Source organism: Anas acuta, chromosome 10 (genome assembly GCF_963932015.1).
Source record: "Anas acuta chromosome 10, bAnaAcu1.1, whole genome shotgun sequence".
In the NCBI taxonomy this organism is placed as follows: Eukaryota; Metazoa; Chordata; class Aves; order Anseriformes; family Anatidae; genus Anas; species Anas acuta.
The window spans coordinates 19,328,100-19,351,636 of record NC_088988.1 but is presented as its reverse complement, the minus strand read 5'-3'; the positions used below and the strand labels follow the sequence as shown (position 1 = coordinate 19,351,636).

At 39.6% G+C, this 23,537-nt stretch overlaps 1 long non-coding RNA gene across 13 annotated transcripts in view; it reads right to left on the bottom strand.

Annotated features, from left to right (window-relative positions):
• Nucleotides 1–23,537, bottom strand: part of LOC137861858 (uncharacterized) — a 535,363-nt gene that overhangs the window by 294,773 nt on the left and 217,053 nt on the right. For 11 of the 13 annotated variants that reach the window (XR_011099892.1, XR_011099897.1, XR_011099895.1 and 8 more), the window contains one exon: nt 16,373–16,437. This is a non-coding gene — a long non-coding RNA (uncharacterized lncRNA). Of the gene's footprint in view, nt 1–16,367; nt 16,438–23,537 lie in introns of all 13 variants that reach the window. The other 2 variants (XR_011099893.1, XR_011099896.1) reach the window with 1 other exon arrangement.

Here is a 23,537-nt window from a genome sequence, read left to right as displayed (position 1 = left end):
CACTACCAAGGGCGGTTGCCAAAGTAGTTCAGAAAGACTGAAAATGCATGATCCCAGTGAATAAACCATTTTCTCACCATTGAAGAGTAGTAATCCTTTTTCAGAACATTAACTGAACATGTTGAGAAGATGAATTTCTGTGGCATTGCAACACACATTTTCACTATAAACACAGATCTTCATTTACCACTGTTAACTTCAAATAAAATTGAAAATGACTTAAAAAGGAAAACCTAGCTCAAAATGAAGCTACCCAAAAGAGTCTACCATCAAATTTCATTAGCAAGTTTACATTAAGCTATTTATAAACTCATTATGGGCAACCTAAAGAGCAATTAAGAGATTGCACTACTGTGGCAGGTATTGCACTACGAGTCTCCAGGCACTATACAGGAGCAGTGCAAATGTACCAGTGCAGTACAAATGCACTATATATTCGAAGTAGAACAACACATTTTGGAATTTAGCTGGGCAACAGAAGCCTTTTCAACCTTGAACCTAAGCAGGTAGGTAACAGGCATTAACCTGCAGTAGCAAAGCTAACACTGATTATAAAATGATATGCATCTGACGGTCATTCTATTTCTTATTACAGTCCCTGTTTAAAATTAACACCACCACACCATCCCCCAAAGCTAAATAACTTTAAGATCTTTCTCCTTGGCCTACTGTTGGATCTGATATTGCTATGTAGCATTATGTGATTCACCTGCTGCTTGGGGATGACAGACATGGGGGCCAAGAGTCCATTTGCTCCTTGTTCCCACACTGAGCCCACAGCCTGCTCACTTCATGTTTCCTGACAGTCTCGGCTTTATTCAACAAGAACTCTACATGCTTCTGAGCAAGAGGCTGACTTTGAATCTGAATATAGAAAAGTTCAGAGAGATGTTACGTGGCACTACAGAGGGGATGTGCAAGGACAGAAAGAGCACAGCTCTGGTATTTCAGAATCCAAAAGAATTTGTTTTCCCCTCCATGCATGAAGGCTGCACCTGACTCCAAACATTTGCCAGGTACCACGCAGCCAATCTGAGGCTCTTTAAAGGAAAATGTACTTTCAGTCAGACACCTAAGAAGAAAAGTACTTTCACAGTATTGGATGTTACCGGGAGGTGTATTTTGTTTTTCTCATTTCACAAAGCAATCCAGTATGTGTTGTTTATCAATCCAATTATGCCAAAAGCACCCTACAGTAAATCTGAAAAACAAGCTTTGAATAGTGAATAAGCTAAAAATCAGCAGATTTGAACTTTTTTTTTTTTTTTAAGGCAAAACCTCAAAAAGTGAAATTAAATTATCTTCTTAATACACAAATTGCTACAAGGTCTACATCTCCTTCAATTTTAAAAGGCCTGGGCAAGAAACTAGGTTGTTTAATTTGGTATTTTGACTGAATATGATTTAAAATATATATATATATATATATATATATATACGCACACCTATAAAAATTCTAAAACCTCCCATCTCATTTTATTAGCGTACTGTTCCAATACTTAAATGTGTATTAAGCATACTTTGCTTGTTATTTACTGCAACAACATATAGCCAAATTGATTTACAATAAACCACTTCCTATCCTAATCCCCCAAACTTGGCAAAAGCCCAGAACCTAGTCCAACTCTCCTCCTTCATGGATCAGTTTCAAGCTCGAGTAATGAAGTCGTGCCTGATTTATACCAACAGACAGCTCTGAGCATGCAGAACAGTTACATTAGTTTATCTAAAGACATTGTCAAATTAAGAAAAGCAGCTTCTGCAAACTCTCACATGTTCTCTTTTTATTGCTCTGGTTCACATGAGCCTAATCCATGGGAATTAGTAACTTCTGTGTGATTTGTCCTATAAACAACAGAGAGCCATATAAAAAATCCATAGCTACTGCCATAAATAAACACAACTTTGTCAATTAGATACTGCACTTGAGCTAATTAAGAGAGCTTTATTTAATCGGGTGAAGTGCTGCAGTGCTTCCAGGACCTGATCTGGCATCCTGATTCTGTACCAGTTTTGCAGGGTTGCTGTGCACGACCCAAAGGGGTGACAGCAGGATGAATTTGGGTGGCTGTATACTTCTCTCCCCTCTGATTCTCCCCCCCACCGCCCTCCAGCCTCTGCATCCACTCATCTCTTCTGACAGTCACCTGGGCAGTTGCGAGCTAGTTCAGATAACCAATTGTGGCTGAAAATAGCCTTCTCAAAAAAGAAGTTTTTTCAAGTTGTGTGGTTGCTGAGGGAGGCAGAGTGCGTTAGCTGGGCTGGATGGAAAGACAAACGACTCTAAGCTTTTGGAAGCACAGTGCACTTCTCAGAAACCAGATGCAGTGCAGCTCTCACTGCACAAGAAGCCTCTGTACGAGCTGTAGAATCTAGCCCTCTGTTTGCCTCGGGAGCTGAACAGCGATTCTGTCCTTTGGATGTATTAAACAAAAAAGTGGGGGAGGAAAAAAACAAAAGGGCCTTAATGGCTTATATACAAAACACACTTTTATCCTGATCAGTTTGATTTCATATCACTGCTTTTGATTTATACAAGGTGATTTTTTCCATTCTCATCATGTGTCCTCTTCAGTCACAGATTTAATTAAGATTAGAAAATGAAAAGGTACTGAGAATTAGTCAGATTTTTGAGACAACATCTGTAACAATTATTCACTCAGGACTAGCCAGAAAAGATTATACATATAATACATTTTGAAGAGACTGAATACATACCCTACAGTAATTTCTAATTTATGGAGTACAGTGTAATTTTGTGCTAGACAAGTATCCAATGTGATTAATAATTCATTTTTGTAGAATCTTATAGGTCCCTCTTCTGGGCTTATTTTATGGAAGATGTAGGTCTGCAGAAGTCCTTGGATCAGCTGGCTAAGGCATCCTAAGACATAAAATACCTTTCACCTTTTCTCCTAATGGAAACTCTTAACCCCGGTTTAAGATCACCATTTACCCCTCATTAGACAAATTAATTAGAAAGAACAAAAGATGGCAAATGTTTGCAACAGTGCTCAATTAGGGCTGCAATAATTCCACATTATAATTCACTTTGATGTGGTTTTAAGTAAAGGGCGGAAGACTCTAAACCGGTGATCATTCAGTAAAATTGTCCTTGTCAATCCTTTCTTTCAGAGCAGGGTTTGTGGCACAGCCTTTCCCTCCCCTGCAGGGACACAGCACGCCGGTGCTGCTAGAATTGGTGCTCAGTCAGGTGGACCTCAGTCTGGGAGAGGAATGGGCAGCAATGGGAACTGGGAGCGAGGATCAAGGCAGATGCTGTCTCTCACAGCGACATATCCACAACACGGAGCAGAACATATGTTCTAACTCAGTGGAGGACCACACCAATAAACTTGGTAATAGCTTTGCTTCCTGTCTTGCAGCCCATAAGAAACAGCTCTTCTCCGCTATCTCCCTCACAGGGAAGGATATGGCTTTTCCTGCAATGTGCTAAACACACTGAGGCCATTCCCACAAAGCCTCCAAAGCATGGAAGCAGCTTGTTCTATTTAGGCAGTCTCTAACCTAGTTGAAAGAAACTCACTTATATTCTCCCCATTTCCTATCACCTTTTCCAAGGCAATCACAACAGTGTCAGAGACCAGCTGCTGAGACAGATCCTTTAACCCCTGGCATTTCATATATTCTCCTGTGCTGCAAAGGAGCATTGTGTCTAGCACATGGAAGCGAAAGCTACTTAACATAAGATCAAGCACAGCCATGAAAGGGGAAAAGGAAAGCCACCACAAATTAATGTTCAAAGGAGAAACTGAAGAAAAATGCACAGAAGACAAACCTAGGGCAGTGAAGAAGCCACAAGGCGTAGTGTTCTTGAGCAAACAGAGCCCCTTCTGCCACCACCACAGGCCTTTCCTCTGGTTTCAGCAGCACGCTCCAGGCTCCCACCAAGTTTTGCACGCAGCCGCATGTGTTTGTGTGCATGCATGCGAGCAAGAGAGATTCTTGCTGAAAGAAGAGAAATTCAGTAGTCTATAAAGTTTAATGAGAATATAGTAATTAATTGTACTGATCATCCTGTTGAAGGCCTAAGATAATGATATCTGATAAATATGCTTGAGTGGGTACACAGATCCATATAAAAGCATGAAAGAGAAGTGAAACAGAAAGGTGAAAAGAAAAATGTAAATCTCCACAGCTTTTAAAAACAGTTTCATAAAGATTTATTGCAAAATCTGTATCAATTATGCATCTAAATTACTCAGAAGCATGTTATTGTACAATGGTGCATCTTACTGCTATTGCCCTGCTCTGCTCTTCCTTCCATGCTCATAACTGAAGAGAACATAAAATGAATTAAAATTCAAGGCACACATTTGAGATACTGAGTAATCTGAGTTGCAAACCCACAAGTGAGTCATGAAAGATATCCCAAAACACTTGACAGCTGACTAAAATAACCCTAACCTCCAGCCAACACAGATTTGTTAACATGGGTTTTTAAGCACAATGATACCACATGTGCATTACTAGCAGGTTAGAGACATTTAAATCCTTCTTAAAGTACCAAACTGAAATACCTGCAGGGAAAATTATTATTTAATCAGAGCAGGCTGCTTAGCCATACATTTAAATTGCAAAATTCAAAGTCTCGCAGTAACATTTCATAAACAAATAGGAACTGCATTCAGCAAACTGCTGTGTGGAGGGATGCTCGTGCACACCTTGAGCCAAACAGAGCAGGCCCCCTGCTCAGGTGAGCACCGAGGTGTTCTCCTAGGAAAGAGCTGTTCACACAAGTAATTTAAGCCTTCATACTCTCAACCTAGAATGCCCTGGAAGAACTTTCAAGACTTGAACTAAAAAGCTTTGCAATCTTCATAGAGTAGGATAGTTCAGTCAGTCAGAAGGGACCTTCCTGTCCGACCACTTGAGGTCTAACCAAAAGTTAAAGCATCTTATTAAGGGCATTGTGTAAATGCCTCTTGAGCAGTGACAACCACCTCGCTAGGAAGCCTGTTCCCCTCTCATGGTTCAGAAATTTTCCCTGAACGTCCTGTCTGAACCTCCCCTGGCACAGCTCGGTGCCATTCCCGCATGCCCTGCCATCAGCATCTGGGTTTAATGCACCCCAAAATGCAATTTGCCCTCCTGGCTGCCAGGGCATGCTGCTGGCTCCTGCTGTCACCAGCACCTCCAGAGCCCTCCCTGCTCAGTGCTCCCCAGCCACTCACCTCCAGGGCTGGGCCTGTGTCCGGCTTTGCTCTGTCCCACATGTAGAACCCAGCCCCTTCATTCCATTGCTCACTGCCTGACGCCCCAATGTGCCCAGACCCCTCCGCAAGGCCTCTCGATCTCCCCAGAGTCACCAACACCTCCCAGTTTAGTGTCGCCAGCAAACTTGTTGGGGATGAACTCTGCTCCTGCATCCCGATCATTGCTAAAAATGATCTTGCACTCAAAGAGAAATTTTCTCCTAACCTTGTATACAAGAATATTCCTTACTGTGAGTAATGTCAGTAACATTTTCACAATGAGAAAATTCAAACTGAAAAATTACAAATCTTGTGGGGAGGAAATTATTTGGTATATTTTCCTCTGCAACATTCCTGTGAGGCACACCAGGGTCACCCACCCGGTTTACAGATGGTATTGCAGGTCCAACACCAAATAAATAAATAAATAAATAAAAATCAGACAGTCCTTTAAATTAGAGGGACAAACTTGGATACTTTTGAGAACTGCATCAGTGTCCGTCCATACCGTAATATGCCTAAATATCTTCTCTATTTGGAACGTAAGTAATCGCTCCTATGTCTCCCAGGAAGACAGCAGCTGAGCAAGAAGCCTGGGTCATTTCTCTAAATGAAGACACTGCTCCAAGGCAATAGCCTCCATCTTGACAAACAGCAAAAAGCAGGTCCATCAAGTAGCAAATTAAATCTGGAGCCTTAAGGATTGTAAAAAAACTACGTGCCCTGTGGCTGCAGGACAGAATTGAATTCATAACACGTGTTGAAAATATTTTGATTTATCTTTTTTAAAAACTGTTCCATCCCTCCTCCCCCCTCACCTCTAAATATTAAAAATACAAATTCTAAATATTAGGTTTATTTTCACTTCAACTTAATCTACTAACTAAACAATCTGAAGACATGTTAATGGGTAAGAAATGCTTATTCTAGGGTTCACAAGAAACAGCTCTATATGAAAGACTGCATCCTACACAAAAACAAGCCTCTGTATCCTTGGGAAGATTATTTCTCTGTATTGTAGTGCTATGTAGTGCTAAATCCCCCACAGCGATGTTAATAAATACACTGCTGTTAATACTGCAGAAAAGTGTTACACCTTCAGATATTAAAATGTGCCAGTTTGCTAAGATAACAGGGGTTCTGTACTCTCCAGAGGGGAGAGAAAAGTAAACATTAAATTTAGACATGAAATGGAAACATCCAAAAAAATCTGGACAGAAGAGCAATTTTTATGAGATGGATGAACAAAAGTAAAGGAACAAGCAGAGACTGCAGATACCTGGGGCTCTCTTCTGAGTAACCTTATGAGCCTTTCAGATTTTTACTGCATCTGGAAATATAATTAGAGAAAGTGATTCACAAATATTTAGGTGAGTTAAGAGCCAAGACTGATGTTCACAGACTTCTCTGTTTGCTTCTCATGCACATTTGCCTGACAATTTGTTTGCAGTGAACAGTTCGATCTGGTGCAGTATTTTGTACACAGAAGGAGACAGATTACGAGAGTAAAGTGACAGGCAGCTCAATAAAGACATTAATCAAGAGGAGACAAGCTCATCAGTGGGCATATGTATTATTTATTTATTTTTTAAAACATTTTTGTGAAGTAATTCATACCTCCTCTTGAAGGGAGGGATCCTGAGCTTGCTAAAAACTCCAATTATGTAAGCAGAGATGCATCCGTGAGATTCGTCTCTTGTTCAGCATTTTGACCCACAATTTTTTCCAAGCTCCCATGTTGCTCAGTAATCTCTCAGAGCTAAGGAGGCTGACAGATCCCAATTTGCCACCTGACACTAATTTATCAGCACTGATACAAAGAAAACGGGCCAAACAAGTAGCTGTACGCTGCTTAGCTTATACCAGTACCTCTGAAACTTATCTCCTATATCTAGCCCGAATAATATTGCCTTATAACCACACAGACCTCTTAGGCAGGGTACTGAAAATTTATTTTTGTAATGATAGAGCCAAGGACCACAGATACACTACATTCCATTGCTCCTGCCCCCCAAAAGGGCTCTTTGATACTTGGAGAATTAATACAATGTTGAGCATCAGAGTCGATGAGAAAGTCACACAACAGCAAATTCCTCAACAGGTCTGTATTTCTATTTCTATTTCAGCTTTTAATCTCTTAGGAATCCCCTCCTCAGTTCTCCTGGACAGGTCATGTCCACTTTGCTTCCAGATGAAATTGCTGTAATTATTTCTGGGCAATGCACACCACCGAGTTCCTGTTCACCGTGCCTTCCTCTATGCAGCCACATTCTCAGCTGGCTACAAGCAGCTCTCCAAAGCCTTTCCCAGGCTGGGGCACATACACTGTGCCCTGCCAGCTCCCAGCACTGCCCAGGTACAACAGCAGAGAACTCACAGGAGCAAATGAAGCACCAAGTGAAGCTTAACAGCCAACAGATCATTTGCCCATTTCATTTTCCTTCTAGTCATTGTCACAAACTCATTTGGGACTTTCTCACTTCTCTGAGTTCAAATTGGTTCTTGGTCAAGTTCTACGAAATTATCTCTTGCTTGCAAACTTTATTGCCAACACCGTGTTTTTTGAATTAGTAACAATATAAATGACACTTCGTTCTGCAGTGATCTTTACTATTCATCTACTTTCATGGCAGAAGGTCTTTCTGCAGCATACTGCTGCCAAGATGCCCTTTTTTAAAGCTTTGTGACCACGTTCTTGTCCAGTAGAAACAACTTTTCTCAAGTTCTCCACACCTCTCCTTCTGTACACAGTCTTTTACACACCCAGGCTACAGTTTCAGAGGAAATACTTCTCTATATTCCACTTAAACGGAATATTTAGTCATCCTCTGAGCAAGTCCTTTGATGCATCTTTAGCTTATATTTTGGCTAAAGGCCCAGATTCAGAGTAAAGCCTTACAGGCTTATCGTAGCAAAAGCAACAGGAAAACAGAAAGTGTTCAGTGCAAGTAACAGCCCATGCAGCTGGGTGAGGGCACCATGGTCTATTTACTACTTCCATGGAAGTTTCAGAAACAGCTCTCCCAGGGCAGGCCAGAAACAGGTGGCTGTTACCACGGCTCCAGGAGGGAGGCAGCCAAGGTTACAGACCGAAGCAAGTTTTTACTAACCTCCATTAACAAATGTTCTGTTCTACCACAATGTTTATTGTAATATTTAATACTTTAAAAGACGCTTAATATCATATTTCTAACATATTTACTAAACCTATAAAGGAGAGACCAACAGAAGAATATTAATAAGAAAATAGTGTATCACTATAGGTACAGGAGATGGCGGACATGGACGTAAAACAGTGAGGCACGTCACACAAAACATGACAGCATTAGGGAATAAAGGCTTCAGCCCCTGGCCAGCTGTATAACCATACCCATGATTTTGCTTTAAAAAGTGGGACTCTCCAAATTCTGAACAACATGTGTATCCAAAAATAAAATAAAATAAATAAATAAATAAAGGCTTTTTTTTTTTTTTTACAGCATTGTGTATACTAGATAGAGAGGAAAAATGGGACAGAGCTATTAAAAGCTTCCTTGGAACCACTGTAAATAACCACTTTCACTTTTGGCTTAAAATTTCTCTAGCTCTGCTATCAAAAAGTGATTTATCTTGTTTCATTTTTCACATTATCTGAAAATAGGTTATTCCCACTAGCATTGCTCTAAGAAACATTTGTCACAGTTGTAAGAGGACATAGCCTGGCTAATTTCTGGATTCAGAAACCAAGATGAATAGCCTCTCTCACCCTGCAAACACCCCTCAACATCAGTCAAGCCCTTTCTTTCGAATTGAAACAGTATTTTGAAATATGGCAGGTACCTCCTCCCTGTTTTTCTATTCATAGTCTGATGTTACATGTTTAGGATGAAATGTGCCACTGAATTTTCTACTACTGATTGTGTAAATATGTAGAAAAGTAACTAAAGTAACTAGTATTGTAAAGCATTGAAGTGAGGAGAAGGGGAAATACTAAAACACAGGAGCACCTGGTCAGAATATTCAACTTATAAATTTATCCAAATAATCAATGCTTAGAAATGTTTGCTGCCTATAAATGCTACTTGATTAAATCCCCTTCTCCTTTTTTAGTTGATTCACTTCCCAGTGCACAGAGACATATTCTTAGACCTGTCTTGTGTTCTTAGATTGCCAACTTGTTGTAAGAAGTGTGCCTTTCCCAAATGGTACTGGGTCTCCTTTCAGCTGGAGTCACCTACGTGTATCACACACTGGTGAAAAATAGACATTATATGTGTATGTAAGATACAAATATTAAATTAAGGCAAGAAGGACAGATGGGTTTGGAGACCTTACAGCTAACAAAAAATCCTGCTAAGCAGTGTTTTAAAAAAGCTGAAAAATGCTTAGTAATTCGCTAATCTGCTGAGTGCCAAATCTTCCTTCAGCACTGAGAAACCGAAAACTGGATAGTAAGAAATGATTAAAATAAGCCTTTCTAAGGCTCAACCTACTACTAATTGGTCACGACCATCCTGCAGAACTTCATTTGTGACACCACTAGAACAGAAATTATAATGCTAGTTTAATAACCTGAAAGAACTTTGCTACTAAAAGAGTGAATCATTTCTTTAATATTAAACAGTACATTTACTCTGTAAATGATGAACCAGTATTTCAGCAGAATGCACAGTGTTAGCCAGCCAAGACTTTTCCTTATTAAAAAAGAACAGAAATCAGTGTGAGCTGAATTCCACAGTTCTTTCTCCTACAAAGCTCTCTTTGAGGTCAATGGAAAATTTGGCTATTAAAGGATGCTGAACTCTGATCTCTGGAATCACATAGCACAAATCATATTTGGTTTTGAAAATAACCTCCCCTCCTTGGTCTGGGAAGATTTCAAAACTGGAGAAACAGGACATCGTTTTTTCTCTTATTCTCTCCTTAAGTTCACAACATCTGAAAGGTTACAATTTAGAATAGAGTGGCAAGTCATCTCAGCTTCCTCATTTGCTAGCCTTTATTGTTTATCACCTACTCATTTCTTTTAGTATGTATGAGAAGTAACAAAGACCATGAATCTATTTAATCTAGAGAGAACGAAGCAGCATTTATCATTAGGCACATCAAGCACAGTAAAACGGAATACTGTCAATATGTTTAATGTGCTTTTCCAAACTAGAGTGGCTGTTGGTAATGATGAACAAGGAGAGAATGCAAACTGAACACCTTGCTTTTATCATTCAGGCATTGTCTAAAACTAAAGGGAGCAAAGCTCAAAAGAAACAACCAAATAAACAAAAAATAAACCCAACACACACGCTGACTTGGTGGTGGTATTGACAGAGATCTAGTGGTCAGTATTCATACAAAATTATATTTTTTCTGCTATGTTTCAGTACAGAGTGAACCCAATACCACAGATTGTCACCTGGATGTTGGAAGGCAGAACCTGGCTGACAAACTTTCAAACATTCCAGACAACTGTATCTCACCATATCTGCAGTGCCCAGTGCAATAATAAATCTAGGAATGATGCCATTGAGACAGGCTGTCTGCAGCTCCTGTAGCTGACAGCAAGACCAGTTTACTTCTGCAGCAACCTCAGCCACATCTTCCCATTACTTCTTCATCAGTTTTTCCACTGTCAGCACCCTCACGGATAGCCTCAAGGACACAATTACATACTGCTCAATACACCAAGGGTGAGAGTAAACATAGGCATGACTCCGACAGCATTTTACAAGATAAAGATCTCATGCATTGAGTAAATCCCACTGACCTCAGTAAAACCTATTTTAGGAGGCTTGGAGGAGGCTCAGATGATTTTTAAACAGAAAGGAATGGCAGCCAAAGCTGAGGAGCTGGGCTAGGAGATTTTGGGAAAAAGGTATGTCTCAGAAGAAAAGCAAAACTGACAAGTTTAAGAATGATCCAAGCATGTGATTCTGCCATGACTTTGAACATACATTGAAGCTGTTTAACATACTTACTGGGCTTTCGTAGGACTCTAAATTCAAACTTAATTCTTATGAATAGCACATTCAAAACCATTCCTTTGAAACTCCAGTTATGCTTTCTGATTTCCTTTGCCTACTGGTTTTCTACATCTATGAAAACAGCAGAATCAATAACAGTATTGCATAGCTACTAATCTTTACCTGGCCACAACAACATTCTGACAGCTGTACATTCTTTGCTCAGAAACATTAAACTTATCTCAGATCAAACAGACAGACATTCTATTTTCACATTCAACTCATGTCTTTTTTCCTGCCCATATCTTTTAGTTTTAAGTCAGTACCTCACTTTATAGCTTTAATTTTATAGCTTTGGAAAACTTTCCTGTGGTCTCAAACTAACTACTTCCATTCGGCTCAAAATAATACCTTTTACTTAACATGATATGATAGAGCAATTTAACAACTCGTTCTCTTCAAACAGTTAGTTATAGATGATTAATCTTAGTCCTATTAGGTCTGAAGAGTCCCTGAGCTCAAAAGTCTATCCTTTCTAGACACCTAAACTAGGATTGGGAATACATGAAATAAATGCCTGAAATGAGATAAAGGCTGCCCAGAACACTTTATACTTCAATCAAATTTGAGTAGCTCACTTTTGGGTTAGAAAAAGATTAAGTACAGACAAAGTCACAGTGGTCTTGTGTCTTGCCTGGAGATCCCTTCTGAGAGATCAGATTGGGACTGGCAGTGCTGGCGTGAAATGTCAGTCACGTTAGAGCAAAATAATGGACATGCCTTGTGCCCATGTGTTTGTTTCCATAGGTCTCCACTCATGGAGCTGTGATTTCCCTGAGGCTCACATTACCTTTCCAGTCTGCTCTGGTAAACATCCCTGTCCTGGAGAAAGAACTGCTTCCTTGCAAGCTACTTATAGTATTTTATGGGACTTCCTTGCAGGACAATAAAAAAATTTTACAGGGGAAAATGTTTTTTTTACCAAGTGGTAATGATAACTAGCTGAAAGCAGCCTTCCGTTTGTACTCATTCTTATTTGAGCTCAAAAAAAAAAACAATCACTAAACAAAAAACACACACTCAGAGCAGCTCTAATTGTATTTGCATCTTTAGGAGACTGTACCAACTGGTAGTAACATGGGGGCCTAGAAAAATGCAATCCATTAATATTTAAAACAACCCAGATCTCAGCCTTTTAAAACAGCAGTGCGAAACACATTTTAAAACTATCCTATAACAGTGGTAGCTCAGAATTTAGTCATATCTTGCACATTGTTTGCTGCAGTATAAGTTGCTCATTTCTGTGGAAGCAGTGTCTGGCAAGCTAACCTCATTGCACCAGACCTTGGGCCCAAGCTGCAGTAAAGCCCTGTCCATGCAATCCCTTTCTGCTATCTTCAGTTCTTAGGGTCCTCCTACAGAACAGCATCCTGGGCCTTAGGGACTGCTAGGCATGTATAATGTTCCAGTGTTACTCTCGCTTTGTCCCAAGGTAAATCACTGTAAGCTGTCTTCTCTAAGGCTTTCCCTCACATCCATCTCCTGTCTCTGCCAGGAACTCTGCTAGACGAAACTTCCCCCACAATCCATCACTAATACTTCAAAAGATCACCAAAAGTTAGGACTCATGATCTAAAAACATTTTCTTCTACAGAAATAGAGGTGCTGCAGTGGAACAAGCCTACACAGTAATGCACAACATGACAGCCTTGCCCAACAGGCTACACAACTCTGATTTCTTACACCCTTGTTATTTTGACAGGGCCCCTGTGTGGGGCTGCCAGCTCATCTGAGCTGCAAAATGGTTTTGCAGTATGTACAAAGGGAGACCAAATTTTCACTCTTAAAGTAAAGGAGGAAGTGAATCTGCCTCTTCAAATCTGGAGTATTTTACAGGGTAGCAAGTCTCCGACTTGCATTGTCCTGCTTCCTCCAGTGATTCTCTGCAAAGATATTACTCTCTTGCATCTCAACACATAGCTGTAATTTTACATCACGGATGTAAAAACCTCCCATGTTCTGTTAGATAGAATGATCCACCAGAGGTGACCATCAATACCTCTCTCTTTCTTGAATGTCATTTTTTCCACAAAAACCCACTACTCCCTGTTATATATGAAGTAGTAATTCGTGTCAAGAAAATGGTTGATATTAATAAAGAAGGGGGAGATTTGGGAATGTGGCCATGGGGGTTGGAAAACCCCGTGATTGAGATAACATTAGACTCTTAACGATGAGGCCATCAGGAATATAAAAGTTTAGAGGGAAAAAAGAGCGGTGATTCAGGAGACTCCACGCAGTCTCCGGTTTCTTGTTCTCCAGCTGGTTCTCTTGTTCTCCAGCCGTTAATGCATGGATGTTTCTGGGTGTTTGCTTCAAAGTTGTCTGACCAATGAAAAGTTGTTTGGAAAAGAACTGCTGTGGAGAGAAGGATATAAGAGGGGAGCCTGCCCTCAAGAAAGGAGAAGAAAAAAAAAAAAGGCAACATGATGAACTTACATCAATAAAGAAGCAGGAAAAAGAAGTGAAGAGGAACAGGCTGGCAGAATGGAGACCAGGACGGGAGCAGGCACATTGATTGCCTCATGAAGATAGGTTCAGCCAAACTCAGCAAACTGCTCAGAGAAGCTCATACAGAAAGTTGCTGGAAATAGGCACACTGGAGCTGGAGAGAAGCTCGAGCTGAGAGAAGTGGACCCGTGCACACAACTGCCTCTCGCTGGTAAGCAGTTGTGCATTATGGGGAATCATACGTCCTTAGGAACAAAGACTGTCCTGGTAACCTTACAGCTTATTCTCCTTATTAACAACTGGGCAGTTTATGAGCCTGAAATATGGGACCAAACTGAGGTCAAGGTGTGGGACTCTGCAACTAAAACCGAGGTTGCAGTGGGATTGCTCAGCACCTGGCGAGCAGTCTCTGAGGCCTTGAAGAGCCCTGTGGGACCACAGTCAGAAACGTGGTTTGCCAGCCAGTGAGGGAGCTGCGGGCTCCTTTACTAATCTGACTGCTATGCCACCAGCCCCTCTGCTGCTACAGCCATCGAAGGCCTTTACTGTTATGCCCTGGTGACCTGGACATGTCTTTTGATCCAGGCCTCTTGGCCTTCACAATGAAATGGATATGCTTTTCTTCAATCCGGGAAGAACGGGATACATAAGGCCTGAAGGCCGAGTTGCTTGACAACTTAAAGCAAGACATATTGTTCAAAGGGAATGGAAAATGGAGACTTGTATGTAATCAAGAAAAGGAGTGGAAAATGGAGACTGTAAAGTCATGGAACTTAAAGGATTGTTTGTTACCTTTTCTGATTGTACATACGTTTAGGTGTTCTCGGGTTTAGTATGTAAAGCAATGTTCTGTATATTTAGAATGTTTGATGTTCGTGTGTGCGTGTTGGTGGAGCATAGACTCCCTGCACACCCAGTGCTGTTTACTTGCCTTTTATAGCTTTTATACCTTTTAGAAATATTTGTTTTATAAATATTACAAAATTCAGATTGAGTTGAGACCTCATTTATAACATCCTACATTAGGGAACTCCTTTAGAAAATACAATAGCCTCAGCCTTGATGCCGTTCCCTTGACAGGAGTATTGTACCAATTGCCTTTCCTCAGATACCTACATTTGATCTTGACAGATTCAGACCAGCACACACAGACAGCATCAGTCCTGTCCCATTCAGGGCACTCCACTGCACATGCAGGCCTGCCAGAAGGACAGCGAGCAGCGGAGCCACAGGACACAGTGCTTGCCGACTTACCCACAGGCAGAACTTTGCAATAAGAGGACAGTCTTCGCTGCAAGCATTGACAAAAATTCAAAAGAAAATTATTTTTGAAGATGCATTCATGACCTTTACTTCTTCCTCCATATGACCATTTGAGACCTTGAGCAAAAATACTTTTGAAAGAACAAACTTTAAACTGAAGTATTCCCTAAATGTCAATGTCTAACAATAGCAACACTTAGAATTCATTGGGGAAAATTATCGCATAGAAAATACCAGGAAGATACACAAATATGGTATCATGTGACTTACGCTCTCTACACAATGTCTTGAGGAATGACAATGGAATGAATAGTGAGAATAACTTTGTTTTTTCCTGGAAGAAAAGTATAAATAATTTTAGATAAATGTTGTTTGTTTTTTTTTTTTTTCTTTTGCATCTGACATCATTTTGACCTGACTGCATCTTCCAGATGCTGAAGATGAAAAGCTGTTTCTTTCCATGAACAAGAAAACAGAGAGTTGTCTTTTAAATTTGAATAATCTGTGATAATATAGATGTATGTATATAAAATAAGATTAGTTTAAGATTCCAGTTCTTCCTGAGGGCACAAGAAAATACTCTCAGAAAATATAGTATGTACATTTTCAAAGCAGGTTAGCTAGGACAGAGTTTACGGTATTGTCCATATTATTTCCTTATAAAAGGCCATCTAGGTCAAAATGAAGGTCCTGCTTTCTATAGTTTTATATGATCATGAGCTGACTGTCTCTCTCTTAAACAGGGACCTGAGTTCTTACCTGTTAAAATATGTGTGTCCATGTACTGCCTCAGACTGAAAAGCTTGTTTTAGCAATTTGCATCTTGCAGCAGACTACAGTATGAAAAACATGCTCCTGTTTTCACTGTCAGTGGGGAAGGAATTTTTTTTCTCTCAAAACACTTGTGTAACCTATTTTCTTTTTAAATAGTATTGAATCATCCTGAGGTTTGACAACAGCTGAAAGGTTTAAGGGTGAGATTGAGGTTTAACAGCAGGTGTGTAGCCCAGTTTTATGTTTTCATCAGTAACATTTTAAGTACTGTGCTATACAACCACTACATTGCTTTCCTTATTGCCACCTGATACGGACACTTTAACAGCAGCAAGGAGGGATGAATACTACAGCAACAGCAAGCTACAGAGAAGGTGTCACTTGTGGCTTTTCCTCCAAGATGTTTTCAAACCCCTAGCTGAGCACCAAGCTCACTCACTCATTTGTACAACAGTCTTCCAACATTTCTGAATCACCTACATTTGACATAGGCAGAACACACCTCAAATAACATACATTATCATTTTATTTATTTATTTTTTGCACTACCCAAACTATGGGGGAGGGGATGGGGGAGTCAAAAACATGGGGTAAAAAAGCAGCAAAATCTTTCATAATCAATTCTTTTTTAAATTGTCTAATTGCAGTTATGTCAATAAACCAATACCTTACATTCATGGTCTCCAAGTCAACTGAGAGATCTGTTGATGTGTCCAACTGGATCTCAACTGGATCACCTGTATGAACATAAGAGAAATAGATTGGTTTATTTTGGGTATTTCAGAAGATATTCAACAGCATGCTCTGCTTGCTGGCAGGGAAGTTTCACTTGCTGCAAACTCTCATAGCCATTAGTAGCTAGCTACAGCACTGCGAAGTGTGAGTACCAAGGACTGGTTGCCCAGCTGTGCTGCCTCGTGCGCCTGTACACTTCCTTGTGAAATTCACAATATATGCAATTTAAAGCCTAAGTGTTGAATACTGAATACAGTTTAAAATTATACTACTTATATATGATATAAATACATTAACTCAGCCTGAGTACAAACAACTCTTTCAAACAAGTATTTCTATGTTGCAAAAAACACTGCCCAGCTAAGTAATTTATCCATTTGTTGATCCTTATTTTAAACATTGAGCCCTAACTCTGGGGATTTGTGCTTCCCGTCATTTCCTACTCCTTCAGTCACTTCTATAAAAATTATTTTATTGACAATATGAGCAAGGAATAACCTTCACTTTAATAATCACTTTCAACTATAAAAAACGTGCATATTATGTCTCAGGTAAGACAATTTTTTTTCTGTATTGTATGTAGTGAACTCTTGATTACAGGTTAGGAGAAGCGCAGGAGAGCCACCCATGTGGTTCCACACAAGACTGACACAGTACCAACAGCACCAGGGCTTTTGCTGAGCAGAAGTAGCCATGTGATTTTGGTACTTCAGAAATTATTACACTTATGTTAACTTCAATTATATGTTAAATGTATAAAAATTCATATTACGTAACCTAACAGAAAAGAAAGGAAGTATTGCTGTGTTGCACAAGGCACGTTCTTCATGATGTTTTTTTGCATGTCTAATTACTTATGGAAATAAATTCTGTTGGAGTCAATGACACGCTACATGGATTAATTGTTCAAAGAACTAGACTTACACTAAAATCAGGAAGAAGGAGACTTAAATGGGTGTATTCAAAACTCATTTAAATGAGTTAAAAACTCTTTGTCAAGAATAATTTGAGTGTTTAGGAACCTGATTTTGGAAACTTGATTGCCTCCCACCACCTACCAAGACAAGCTGTTTTTTAAAATAGAACTCTGTCAGTTGATGTTTTTGACAACGCTACTCTCAGACTCCCTTCAGTGTCTTATCCCTCTTTGTCCTTTTAGAAATTTCACAACCTTATAACCCGAGGAAAGAACAGAGACTTTGGCAATTGATAAAATATTCACGAAACATTATGACAACAATGTATAAAACCAACTAACTACCCCTGGATTGTCAGGCAAGTAGCCTATAAATCACGCAGGCATCTTGCTGCATCTGTTCAACAGACATGAAAAGTAATATATTGCTCAAAGAATAGTTAGCAAATTCTTACAGGACTGTAAAAGTAAAGGCATTATTTTCAATGCCAGTGATTTAAATACAAGTTAAATTATTTTAGACTAAAAATCAATCTCAGATTTTATCTAGGAAAAAAATAGTTTGTCAGCAGGATCATAAAGGCACATCTGCTTGGCTGAATATTCCTGCCTTCAAAAGCAACTCAACACCTGCAGAACATGGAGCTCCAAAGGGAAGCTTCTCCTTTCTTTGGCTGCTGAATATTACTTGTAAGTCGCTTCCAAAGTAACCTCCCCAGGTACTTTTACACCTCGCGGCAACTCTCCCACATACAGGATGTTATTTGCTTCCTAAAAATGACTGGTCAGACTTTAAAATCCAGCTTTTCACAGGATCCGTTGATGCTAGCCAAAGCTGCCAGCAGTTCCAAATTGTCCTAGCTCAAACAAGTGTCTTCACCGGGTGTGGGACCGGCATACAGTAGAGGCTGGCAGTCCTTGCCACCTTGCATTATTCATCTGAGAGCAGGTAGCACACACCTGAAGTCTAAACAGGCAACAAGAAACAGGCCTCTGCCGACAACTCTATAAACAGGCTTTTAGTCTCCCATTCCTTAGAAACATTAAGATCTAATAAAGCATACTTGGCAAATACGGATGAAATAATGAAACAGAAGATGGTAAAAGAGCTTCTTGAACAGCTACCACATTATCACCTGCCATATAAAACCACTCAGTCAGCAATGGAAAAAAATGTACATATGCTCCAGTCAGGATTCAGTGTGAGTGAAGAAAACAAGGCAGGATAGATATATATTAAAAAGAAAACACGTTACAGTTGAATGGACTACAGATTTTGTGATCTCTAACTTTTATGTTATAAATAACAGAACTCAATAATGTACTGCATGGTTAATTAAAAAATACACTGTCCACAATGAACAAAAACCAACAACATGCTACAGCCTATTAAATGAAATGATGACTCTGAATTGTAATTGCTTTATAGACCACTGAATTAGAAAGTGGAGAGAAAAGACTTAACACAGATGATATTTGAGATCATTAGTAAAATTTAATAATTAAAGAGTTTTATCTCTGAAGGCTAAGGCTATTTCTCTATTTATATACACTTTGTGTATATAATTTTTTTTTTCCATACACTAAATTATTAAGAACTATCATCAGCCCCACTCCCACATTAGCTTGCTGGAAATACTTTATGTGCTCTTAACCATAAATGAGTTGAATGTAATCCTCTGGGGTCTCATTCAGGAAAGCATATGACTCTATCTTAAGTCCCACTGGGACAAACCCTCAGCTGATATACATCACGTTTATGGAGCTTCAGCACCCACCTCAGTGGAACTTAAATACCTTATCAGTAGATTATTGAACAAGGTTATTAAAAATAAATTAAAAGAAATGTTTCTGAAGCTGTCATGTCACATTGACAACACAGAAATGTATATTTGTATGTAGAATTTCATTATAATTATTTTTATGCAATATGAACATTCAATGTTATATGTTAATGGTACTGCGCACCAAATAGTACAGAAGCAAAAATTTTCAGTCCAAGGTAACACAGCATTTCCTAAAATATCATTAATGGTCAATGTGGTTGCAGTCATTTAGTTGGTGATCTCGTTTTGTTGCCAAAACCATTAGGACAATATAAAATTGGCTTCAGAAAAGTACCTTACTTAATTACATAGTAATCTAAACCAAACCAAAAAGACTATATTTGATTTTTATATCAATTGTTTATAGATTTTTATATCTAATTGTTTATAGATACGGTTTATATCTTGTCTGAGGGAACCACATGATTTTATAGGAATAGCAGTAAAAAGGAAAGCAAGATCTGCAAACCCTGTAAGTAATTTTCGAATAATTTGCTTGCAGCTTCTATTGCCAAGAACTGATCCAAGTTTTATGCATGGTTCTGCCCATGCTGACATCAACTACCTTCCTTAGGTGCCACATAAGGGTCACAACAATTTGTGAACAAGAGGAAGCTAAAGCGTCACCTCAGCTTTTACCAGCAGGTCTGTACAAACTGCTCACACCAACCAAGGGTGCAAAATCCAGTCCAAGCCTTTCTTAAAAACACACAGGCAGGAATCCTTCTCAACTTGTGGCACTGTTTCTTGATGCAGTCTACTCTATTTTGTTTGCCTTCTTGCTACGCCTTTTGGACCGTTAAATTCCTCGGTACACAATTTTCACACATTCTGTTTTCAAACTGCATAGAGAAATGGGGCTTAACCTCTTTGTGATCACAGTGCAAATGTTAAATAAATCATAAAAGCAGTCATACTGCATTACAGACTGGATTTGTTCTCCATTTCGCAATATTGAAATATTGTGAAAAAAATATATTAAAATATACTTAGAAAAATACAAATAAATATATTGTGAAATATAGAAATATAGTGATTTTGTGAAAGAAACTACCTTCAGGTTTTGCATTATTTAGAACCTACCACGGTTGGGTCCTGGGATAAAATTGGGGTTCCTATGCTCAGATTTGAAACATTTAATGATTTCCACTGACTTCTGCCACTGTTCCAGATTGCTTCCAGAATCTTGCTTTTGAACATTAACATGTACAGATACCAGTTCAAACAACATAAGATAGTTGATTGCATCTTAAGCTGTTAAATCTCACCAGGCAGAACCAGCTATATTTCTTGTAGCTGCATTTCCTGTGAAACATGAAGCCTTTCTTTTTTTCATAGGCTCTTATCAAAAAGTTTATTCCTATCATAGACAAGACCAAGTGTATCTAAAATGATAGCGTAAGCACTGCAGTAAATACATTACAGGTCAGGTTTGACATATTCATTTCTAATGCATCATATATAGCTGGTGGATAGCTTATAGTTTCTTTCTCTAATGTTCAGTTTCAGGCAAACAAATTTCTGCCTTAGGCACTTTGCTAAACTAGAAGTAGCTCCAGCATGCCCCATCTATAACTGCCATAAAACATTTTGTAACATCTTTCTCAGAAGGATGGTTTAGTAGAAAGGCTTACAGAGAGCCTAGCTGTCTCTGTTGCTTCCCAAAAATAACTATCCTACATGTAGCACATATTATGCTGATTCTGCCAAAGACATTCAAAGTCAAGATTTTTTGGAGGGAGGAGTGGTGGTGTTGTTTGTTGTTTGTTTGTTTTTGTTGTTGTATTTTTAATGCTTTAAGTTATATTAATAACTGGGGAATGTGAAATACTTGAAGAGCCCTGAATTAAACCAAGCAATTGTTAACTCTGAGCTGCACTGTAGCTGCTGCTACTGATCACATCTCTCAGGGACGCAGCTTTATCTGCTGATGCTTACTGCAGCCACTTCAGTGGAAGGGAAACAACAAAGACGACTTAGGACTGCCTATTTAGTTGTGCCCCTCATGGTCAGCTTCTATTACAGGAAGATGATTTTCCAAATAAATTAGAGCAGAAGTGGGAAGATTCACACAACTTGCCTTACATATATGGCGATGTATACAGGACAGCTAATATTCACAGAGGTAGCACCACTCCTCTGTGCAGGGGTTACCTCCTAGTTTAGGTTCTTTGTCTGAAGGCCAGGAAAAAACATCAGAGGTGACTCCCAACCCTAGACAGTTTCCTCCACTTCTCTTCTGCATTACTGCCTGGGCTGGAGATACTCCTTTGGCATGGCAGGCTGAGGCAAGAGGAACTTGCATCGTCCCACTCCATTCCACTCAGCTGCTAATTGCACGCTTCCCAAGTACAGCTGTCTCAGAGACATTTTCTGCTTTTTCCTCTTCTACAGATAGGCAAACTTGGCTCTTATTTAGATAGAAATCATAGCAACATTTTACAGGGAAGGTGGGCAATTGCAAACAAACACTTGCCAAGTGTGGGCTGGCATGAGTTTCTTACAATGACAGTAAGAAATAGAGGTGGGTACAGAGAGAAATTAAGGGCATAGTTTTCTCATATGTTATCTGATCAGAATATGGATCTAAACAGTATATATTTTTGTGCAAACTACTTACAAATATATTCTGGTCCCCTATAAGCTAGCATTTCCCCCTTTGAGCTATGTATTATTAGCTACATGTGAGCACATGTATTTAATACGTATTTAAAGATATTTAATCTTGAAACAGGAGATCCTTTACCTGGCCACCTCTCTTTCCTCCAGGAGGCTCTCTCTGACATTTTAACAGAAAAGAAGCAAGGTATGAAGCTATTACTGTACACCTAGAATAGCTTGGCTGCCAGGCTGTATCTTTGTAAACCACCAACTTGTGATACTCGGTGCTCTATGCACAGGCATTTGTACCACAGCATGGTGAAGATTTTCTCTTCTTCCAAGCCTTTTGGAAATTCTTTATTTTCATTTCAGTCTTGACTTTCCAACCAAGTTTTAGAAAATGGCAACAACAGATTCCAGTTCCACACACTCCCCATTCCTCTTAAACTTAAGGTCTTCTGAAGGCATGGTGTACATGTAAGCAACAAGTTTGGCATCAGAAATTATCTTCATTGGCCACTGTACATTTGCATGAGCATACTGGCATTTTCCTAGTTTTACTTGCAGCAAGTTTACACTTTTTTCCTGTAGTCAGTAATGTTCACTTTCCTCCTGAAATCCTCAAAATAAGTTCGAACTGGCTTTCCTTTCCCAAAGTTTTTAAGAAGTGCAAATATATTATGTCTGACCAATGCCAGTCATTGATCAGCACTGATTTAGCAAGTATGAAGCAAACTGGGAACAACTTTGTATCTCTGTTGCAGACAAAGGTCAGAATTTCTATTATAATCCTCATTATTTACTACAATTAAATGAATTTGTTAATACTGCCAAAGCTCAAGTTGTTTAATATAACTAATTAAGCAAGTAACAGGCTTCTATCCACTGGCAAAACACTGTTTCTCAGGCTGCTTGTGTTTTACATTATAGTTAACTGTTCCTACAGCAGACTTCTAGGAAGTACAAGCAAAGCAGAGGAATTACAGAATCTAGTAGCATCTGAAGCATCCATCAGTGGAGGTAGAAATGCAACAAACAACAGGGATGTGTACCTGAAGCCCAGGTAGTATTTTTCTTTTCCACAAGGAAGAAAATGCAAGTTACTCTTGGTATGATAACAAGACGTCATTCTGAAATGCTGACTATCTTCTGCTCAGACACAGAAAGAACAAAATGGTTGGAGCAGAGGAGGTAAAATGCAATCTGTGCTGCCCTCTCCTATTATTTTTGGCATGCAACTGTTTCAGTTTATAACTCCAAAAGGTGTCTAATTCCCTATAATTTCAAATGGTATTTATTGCATAGAGGAAGGGAGAGAAGTCACTTTGTTGTTTTGATATTATGGATCAGTTAGAAGAGGAAGCCTCAATACCCTTGCAGCTAAATGACATCCCAAGGCCCACAGACTGCTGAAACCAAGCCCTGAGGCCAGACACTGCCTTCCTCCCTGCTCTGTGTTGAGGGACATGAGGCAGACAAGACATAACTGGGTGCCTGCAGCACTGCAGCTCAGGGAGGCACAGCTGAGGGCATGTGGAAGAGCCGGGGCAGCTGCTGTTCATGGCAGGGCTCCAGCCAGCTGGGCAGATTTGGGCAGGCTGAGCAAGCCCACCGCAGCTGCCTGCCCCCTGGACAGGGGGAACTGGCAGAGCTGCTGGCAGGAGACACTGCTTGCTGAACAGTGTGATGAAGAATTTCATGTATGGGTTTTGGAAATACTAGTCCAAGTTCAGAAAACAGACTGTAAGGTCTTCAGGCC